This window comes from Ahaetulla prasina, chromosome 4 (genome assembly GCF_028640845.1).
Source record: "Ahaetulla prasina isolate Xishuangbanna chromosome 4, ASM2864084v1, whole genome shotgun sequence".
NCBI lineage: Eukaryota > Metazoa > Chordata > Lepidosauria > Squamata > Colubridae > Ahaetulla > Ahaetulla prasina.
Genome location: NC_080542.1, coordinates 128769565 through 128778330, shown reverse-complemented (window position 1 = coordinate 128778330; position 8766 = coordinate 128769565). Strand labels below are relative to the sequence as shown.

At 35.4% G+C, this 8766-nt stretch overlaps 1 protein-coding gene across 8 annotated transcripts in view; it reads left to right on the top strand.

Moving 5' to 3' along the window:
- Positions 1-604: 604 nt before the first annotated feature.
- Positions 605-8766, top strand: part of EPC1 (enhancer of polycomb homolog 1) — a 72102-nt gene continuing 63940 nt past the window's right edge. For 3 of the 8 annotated variants that reach the window (XM_058179504.1, XM_058179508.1, XM_058179507.1), the window contains exons 1-2: positions 606-754; positions 1461-1676. The gene's annotated coding sequence lies outside the window, so the exon portion shown is untranslated. Of the gene's footprint in view, positions 755-1460; positions 1677-4343; positions 8567-8766 lie in introns of those variants that run through there. The other 5 variants (XR_009154771.1, XM_058179506.1, XM_058179505.1 and 2 more) reach the window with 3 other exon arrangements.

The window sequence follows — 8766 nt, the reverse complement described above, 5'->3', positions numbered from 1 at the left end:
GCAATTCTAACATTTAGGTTTGGCTTTTTTTAAATGTCATACTGCAAATGGAATGTGTACAATAACATTTTAAAAAATTCAGTGATCAGGTATCCGTGTCAACCAGAGTACTAAATCACCTGCCTTGTAAATATTTCTTTGAAAAAAGTGAAAAGAGAAGATTGAATTTGTCGAATTTGCCACTTGGCTCTTCCTTTGTTAGACCAAGCATTTCGCCTACGTGTTTTTACCAGCTCCCATAGCAGCCAAGGACCTGATTGAGCTCACAAATCGAGACTCGGTTTATCAAATTTCCTAGCACTCTTAATTGAAAAGACTGCCAATGTAGGTGAAAGACCTTATACATATGTAAAGCAGGAAGTTCAAATTACATCGCCTGTAGAGCCTTAATGATTGACGGCTGTTTTTGAAGAAGGGCTCTTTGCAGCCAGGGCAAGGCTTTGTGGGAGTCCCTTGCCCTTCCGATGACAAGGGGAGTTCGAACGTCCATTGTACTTCGGGTGCTGATTTCTTTGGGCTTTCTGCCCTTTCGCAGAGGCCATGAGAAGGGTGTGTTCGTGTGTAGGAGGTGGGAGGGGGGGTACAGTGGGAGGATCCAAAAGAACTCAGTGCTACAGCCATTTTGTTTGTGGGCAGCATGGTCGAATTCTGTCAGTCAGTATAAGGAGGGGTTTTTAAATAGTCTTTGTGGAAGAATGATGCCTATTACAAAGGATGTTTCTGTTGAAATGAATATCCTTAGGTTTCTCTGACGGTAGGTAAAGGATAACGTTTGGCGAGGGGGGAAAAAATGAAGAAACTCCCCTCCCCCCATTTTTGCTCCTTGGGTAACCTCTCAATATCAACTCTTAGATTTTTTTTTTCCAAACCCACCAGATTATTTTAGGAGGCGTATATTTCTGCAAAGTATTTGTGGCTCCGCTTTTGATTCCACCAGGCGCTTAGGCAACGTGGTGGGGAAGGTAACACGATTAGTGAAAGCGTTTCTTAGTTGAACATAAAAGGTAAATAAATATTTAAGGTGGAAAGAGAAAAACACCCAAATCTCTATATGGAAATAGGGGGGGGGGGCTCTGGGGTGTGTGTGTGTATGTACGGGTGCATGCGCGCGCTTTTCTATCTCTTCCCTCCCCGCCGCCCATCAAGGACAGTTGATCATGTAAAGGAGACTTAGAAAAGGTTTTGAGTTTTTGTTCGATAGAATCCCCCAAATACAAAGGCTGGGCATTTGGTGGTTGGTTGCTTTGGGGTGTGTTTTAAAAGACTGTATAAAATGGCACACTGCATTTCTGCATTTTTTTCCAGGCTGCAGAAGAGGGGGGCGGGGGATAGTGCAGACTGTGTAGGGACACTGCCCTCCTAACCAATCAGAAGACGCCTGTTTGCCATTACAAAGTTGTTAACCCCAGAGTCTTCTGGCTCCCTGCTGCCTTTGCTTTTAATCTTTGGATATTTCTCAGGTTTACTCGAATCCCCCCCACCTCGCCAGATATGGAGAAAAAACCTTCGGAAGCGGCTGCAGACCATGGGAAGGAGATTCTATTTTCATTTGCAAAGATTTTTAAAGATGTTGGATGATTCTTTCGCTGCCTGGAGCTGGTTGATCGCAAACGAGAAACTATACACAGACTGTTTCCTTCCAGTCGGGAAAAGGCAGCTGATCGCTTCCTTTCGAGGTAAGTTTTCTAACCCTTCTCCCACATACGCACACAGATACACAAACGCGCATAAAAAACGTCGAAATGTTTCTTACGTGTATGAATCAAATGTAGATTTTTTTTCCTTTCAAATATGAGAGCTTTTAATTATTATGACAAAGGTTGGTTCGTTATTTTGATCATTAAGAACAATTGTGTTACTGTATTTATGGTGAATAAATTAGACCCCTGTACTTGAGTCGTTGATGGAACTGCCAACAACAGAGATCTTTTCAAGGTGGAGTTGGAGTCTCCAGGGTGGATAATTGTGTCCGGCGCAGAACACATATTTTTGCAAAAGAGGAACTAAGTACATTGATAAAGAAATGTGCTTCCGTTTATTTGAGTTTGAGATTAATTGGGAAAAAGCTCCTTAAATTGGATTGTTGAAAACTGCCCTTGTATAATGAAGGAGGAGATTGCTATAGCAGGATTTACATTAAGTTATGTCTGTTACTAAACATCGGCCTTTTTATTCCTCAATCGGCTTTTTTTTTGTTACTTGCTTTAAAACCTTTCTATAAAAATATGAACGATGGTTCTGCATTGAAGTGTATGTGTTCCTTTGAGAAGATTCATTTATGAGACATTTTGAAATTTTGGACATTTTTCTGGGGGGGGGTTTCATTTGTACACAGTGGGAAATCTTTTTTTTTTTTTTGTATTGATCTGTGTTGGTGGCGCTGTGGTGCTCCTAAACAATTTATGTTCGTTTCACCAAGAAAAGAGGGGGGCAGAGAAAGGTGGGGCAAGATTTGATCTATTGTGTCATAATTTCTTTTTTTCTTCTAACAAACCCAGCTTTAAATATTAATACATGCATTATAGTTTGGATCATGTACAATATATGCAATAATCAATATATTTGGAAGTTCAGTGTACAGCATAACAGAGGTGTCGTCACAGTCCTTTGTTGTTCTGTGAGACACTAGAGGCAGGGTTTGGATTTTTTTTACTTGTTTTAAAAAAATCCGAGATATGTGGAGAACTAATTCATTATTTAGTCATGGTTTTATCTTTTCTTTAAAAAGATTTTCTACTAGCTAAAACCAATTTTATATTCACTGTAGAAAGTGACTGTTTTATTGTGCTATGGATTCATTATCAGATGTGTTTTTCATAATACTTGGCAGCATCTTAACCCCTTTCTCTTTTGTTTAAAAAAGTAAAAAAACTAAAACCATATCAAATAACAGTTTGGGATTGACTTTTTAAAAAAAAACGTGTGTTTTTAAAATGTTCTGTACATAGCGTATGTTTTAATTAAGAATAGAAATAAAGCTGAAAAAGTCAAATATATATAAATTTAAAAATTAAGTAGTTTTTTGTCTATTTTGAGTACATATAAAGCATATATACATAGTTAGATACATATATTAAGAATCAAATACCTGTTTCCTGCAAACATTTGTAAATTTACACAGTATAAACAAAAAGATACAAAAAAGCTGGAAAGATAAATTTATATATGAACAATTCATAAAGTAAAAGGATTTACATTATATAATTTTAAATGATCAAAATATCTGGGAAATGCAACAGGTTAATAAATCTATTAAAGTATGGGGAAGAAAGGAATTATTTTTCTTTTTTCTTTTTAATTTCTCGGTGTAGTTCATGTGAAGTTCTTTGAATAATTTATATAAGTTTTATAGAAGACTCTTAAACAGGATGTTGTGTATGTAGAAAAATACTAGCTGACATTAAATATGTCCTTCCAAAATAATTTTTTCTTGAAAGTGAAACAATATTTATTTACAGATTAAATGGCACTTTGTGGAATGTATTTGAGTGTTTCAGAGTTAATATTAGTTAAAATACATTATTCTTAGTTAAAACATGTATCTAAATTGTAACATAAGAATTTATATGGTTTAGTTCCCTATTTAGCTTTTTAAATCTGTATTTAAGTATATGAATAACAATTATTTCTACTAGCAGAATATGCTTTTATTGATTATGGTCTCACTATATAATAACAATGGCTCTTTGAAAAGACCAATCATGGATGTTCTCTTACAGATCTAGGAATGCAACTCATGCAGCTTCCATCTCAATAAAATGTGGCAGTGCAGCATATGATTGCACCATACAGTGAACAAGCTACCTTAATATATGGGTGCAGCTTGTATAGCAATTGCTGGAAGAAAAGGTGTTTAAATGTTTGGCTTTGGAAAACCAGTTGTTATCCAGTTTCTATTCACTCACCATTCTGTATGCATCCTGATAGAAAAGATTGCATTCAGACATGACATATATTGTGTAAAAGGTAGAATTTTGCTTTTTGTTAAACCTGTACCATGTACGCTTTAAATCTTCAGACAATCCACATCAATATATGAGAAAGGTACATTTACTTGTAGATTATGTTTTTTATGTTTTTAAATCATAAGGTTTTTTAAGAGGTTTATTAACAGTTAAATCCTTTAAAAATTATTAGCTCTTAGGATCGCAAAACATTTGGAATTGAGACTTTTTAATGACTCTAGACAAGTACTGACCAGTAAGGTAAAACAGCTTAATGTGGAATATGTTCATGCATATGAATTCATACATAAATGAATTAAATCAGGTTTTTAAGCTATTTCATTAAACTACAATTAATAGACCCTTGACTGATATAATTCTAATTCTTTTTTTTTTCAGATGGAATAGTAGAAAAGTAGATAAACTAGATTTACTAGCATATACAGCTGAAGAAATAATTTGTCTAGTTTATTACTTCATAAATAAATCATTGAGTTACTCTCTTGCATTGTTTTACATCATGTTAGGATGAATTATATGATGTAGAGATTATAACTGACATGGTGGTTACACTTGTGATGATAAGAATGAAGAGGGGAAATTATTAAACTGACTCTGGATGCATAAAGTGGGGTAAGATTGATAGGATGATGAATGAACAGATCAGAAAAGGTACTTAACACAGACAATTCTAATGTATAATTGTGGGTGTTTTTTCCAAAAGAGGTATGAATAAAATGGCATAAAGTAAACCAATTTGCAAAACTAAATAGTGAAAATTACTGGAAGGCAAAACTATTGAAAAGGACTAGAAACTTAAAAAGCATTAAAAACTAGCTAATATAAAAATGAGAAAAGTGGTCTTTAAAAAGTTGTGTTAAATTATCCTTTAAGGCAGTGGTTCTCAGTCTGTGGTGTGCAGACCCTGGGAGGCTGTGATGTCATCAAAGGGGGTCCACAAAGACTTGAAGAAATGTTATAGTTTAAATCTTGAGTTAAGTCTTGGGGTGGGGGGTGTCTGTGGCCATGGTCCCTGGTTAAAGGTGTTTAAAGGGGAAGGGGAGTCTATGGAAAGGTTGAGAACAATTGCTTTAAGACATATATTCTATAGTTGGCCAAAATAATCTAGGAAGTGAAACTTCTGCTTGGGAAAAATTTAATTTAAACTTTAGGTTTCCATGGTCCACCTTTCATAGCATTTTGAAATCAAAGTTTAGCTTTCCTTCTGAATAGCCACAAATGAGTCTGCACATATCTGAAATTCCAGAACAGAATTTGTAATTTAAAAACATTATTTGAAAAAATTATCTTACTGCATTAATATTTTTAGACAGATTACAGTTTTTCAATTTTTAGCATTGTGAAATTCTACTTACATTTATTACTCTTATTGATGCTTTTTTCTGAATAACAGTCAATGTTTATTTTCTGAACTGAATTGACAGAAGTCTTAAATTCAAGGAATGCTTCAAAGACTGTTAATACTTGTATTGGTAAAATGAACAACTGATGCTGAAAAGGTGCCATTTTGTATTTGCTGTGTGACGTAGCATAATAAATAACAAATAGTAGGTTATCCTCAATTGTCATTTCAAAATGACTAGTTATAGATATTTCAGCTTAAGGCAGAATGAAAGAAAAGACCTACAGATGGATCCACCTAGCATATTTTTTTATTTAATTTTGTCATAACAGTATACATAAACATTGTCATAAGTAAAAAAAATATCATGAATATATATATATATAAGTAAAGAATATGCATTAGTTATATTAATTTGATATAATAAAGGGAACAATAGGACAGGAACGGTAGGCACTTTTGTGCTCTTATGCATGCCCCTTATATCTCCTCAGGCATTAAATTAGAGGGTCAAAATGGCACTTGTATCATAGACTTCTCATTTTGACTAATATTTTCGATGATTTAATCTAATAATTCATAATGCAGGATGATAAATTGTAGCCCTTTATGTATTCAACTCATAATTATAATTCATTTTCACTATTAACTGAATCAAAAGCACCTGTAAGTTAATTTTATATTTTCTCAGAAGATAGTTGCATTGCATTCAACTTACTTCTAGGTAAATATTTGTGAAACGGTGGCTTCAGTCTCTCCATGCTGTCCAAAAGGAAGCCTCCTGCCCCTTCCTGTACAGAGATGAGTAGAAAGGTTGAAAAGATTCTTATATGCATATTCCCACTGAATTTACCTTTCTATTATTCAATCCTGAAGAACATTTTATTTCCTAACATTTTAATAATATTGGATCAGTCTGTGACTACTATAAAACTCTATGCGATTACATCGTGGGGTTCAAAATGGTTGTAGATGTAGTAGAGATACCTGAAGGACCCTGTGTTGCTTGTTTCCTTATCTAAATACATGTGACTTTGAGTGATAAACTCTGGTACATCTAAATTAAGTCATTAAATATTTTATGAAATGCTATACTAGTTGGATCATTCTTTATTCCAAAAATATAAAACTCCATTTTCAACAGTGGAATGTGTAAATGTCTATCTCTAAGGATCTCAACTTTTAGTCTCTTCTTTTATATTGCTATGGAGAACAAAAAACAATGTGCTAAGCATGCCTGATTTTTTTTTTTTTTTGATTGTTCAAATATTGAAATGTCTATGCCAGTGGTTATCAAACATTTTGGTCTCAGACTCCCTTTACATTCTTAAAACTGATTGACTCCAAATATTTGGTTTAGGTGCGCTATATCTTTCAATATTTACTGTACAATATTAGAAATATTTATTTGACTTTGCAAACCCCCTGAAAGGATCTCGGAGATCTCCAGGTGTCCCCAGACTTCACTTTAAGAACTGCTGTCCTTTGACATGTACTTTTCCCAGGTCTGTGCTTTTTTTTTTACTTTTATGTTGCAATGTATTCTCATTACTACTATTCTAGTTGGTCACCATCTTCTAAATCGGGCAGGCAATTTTTCCAATGGGCCACCTGAGAAATTGGGACTTTTGTAGAGGTACAAATCAATAGCCTGTGAAGTTGCATATGCATGCATATATGTAAATTGAAAAAAATAGAACTGCAGTTGTATTGAATGCACAGCATATACTTATTTACCTATGATTTTTAATTTCTGCTTGATATCACGCAATCCAGAGGTATGCAAAGACTGGATGTTCCCTGGGCCATAAAATGCCTAGGTCTGTTCTAAATAATATTAACTGTCTCAAAATGTATTTAGAAATTGAGAAACATTGATAACAATAAAGATTCTTAAAAGAGTTAGATAATGTTCTAATACCCCAAAACAAGATTGGGATGAAGTGTTGAAAAAGCAATAGATCTTTATGATGATGACCAGATAAATAATTATAATTGGATGGTATCATTTTAATATGTCTGCACAGAATACAGTACTTTTCAGCTTCCACCATCTAGGAGAGAAAGACTTATATATTTTGGATGGAGGGATGGATGGAGGGATAGATAGATAGATAGGTAGATAGATAGATAGATAGATAGATAGGTCCTCTATACATAAATTAATTTAAAACTAAGGCATCTAAGGGGAAGGAGAGAACTAGAGCAAAAATGAATTGGTTAGAATATTTCTGGATGTATCTGCCATATTAGAAGTAAGGAAATTTTTCTCCAAAAACATCTTAACTGTGACTATAACCAGAATCCTTAGTCATTGCATCTATATTATTGTATCAATTCAGTTAAGATTTAAAATGAAAAGTAGAAGGAGAAAATTATCACCCTCTTGGACCAATGACTATGGAGATTCTCAGTAATCTAGATCATGATTGTTCCAAAGATGCTTCTAGAGGTCACTGGACTTTTTGGTTTTTCTTTGAAGACGTTTTGCTTCTCATCCAAGAAGCTTCTTCAGCTTGGACTGGATGGTGGAGTATGGAAGGATTTATATTCCTTGCAGACAGCTGGTGATTTGCATTCTTTTATAGAGAGTTGTTGAGGCTGCTTGGAGGTTTCTCTGTGTCCTCAGGGTCACCTGAATAGTGCAAAGCGCTTTCTTGGAAATGCTAAAAGGACTGTGTTGTAGAGCTGTGCTTTCTGTAGGATGTTTTCTGCCCTGTGTCCTTCAGTATTGAACACAGGCACAGACTATCAGTGTTGAGTATGTTGTCTGCATCTCGAACTGAAGCGGAAATGGTTCTTGTAGTCTGCAGTTTTTCTGGAAATACATTTATACTCCCGTACCATTTGAAGGGCATCCATCTCAAAGTACATAGCTAAACTATCTTTGGCATCCTGCAGAAAGCACAGCTCCATAACACAGTCCTTTCAGCAGTTCCAAGAAGGCTCCACACCCATTTCCACTACTCAGGTGACCATGAGTTCACAGACAAACCTCCAAGTGGCCTCAACAACTCTCTAAAATAATGCAAATGCAGAACAAAAACTTATGACTTGGGGTCTGTGGAGATTCTTAGTCATCCAAGTCATGGTTTTCCCAAAGATGCTTTTTCAGGAGGCAACTGGACTTTGTTTTTTCTTTGAAGACATTCTGCTTCTCATCCAGGAAGCTTCTTCAGCTGTGACTAGATGGTGAAGGGACACAGGACAGAAAACATCCTGCAGGCAAAAAGGCGCCAAACCCACCTACATTATTCAGGTCAGTGGTGGGTTGCTACCTGTTCACCCCAGTTCAGGTGAACCAGTAGCGGTGGGAGGCTCCACCCACCTGCCCAGACATCATCAAATACAATCTGCGCATGCACAGAAGAGTCATGCAAGCACACGTGCGAGAGCGAACCGGTTGCAAAGGTAAGTAAAACCCACCCCTGCTTCAGGTAATCCTGAGGACACAGATAA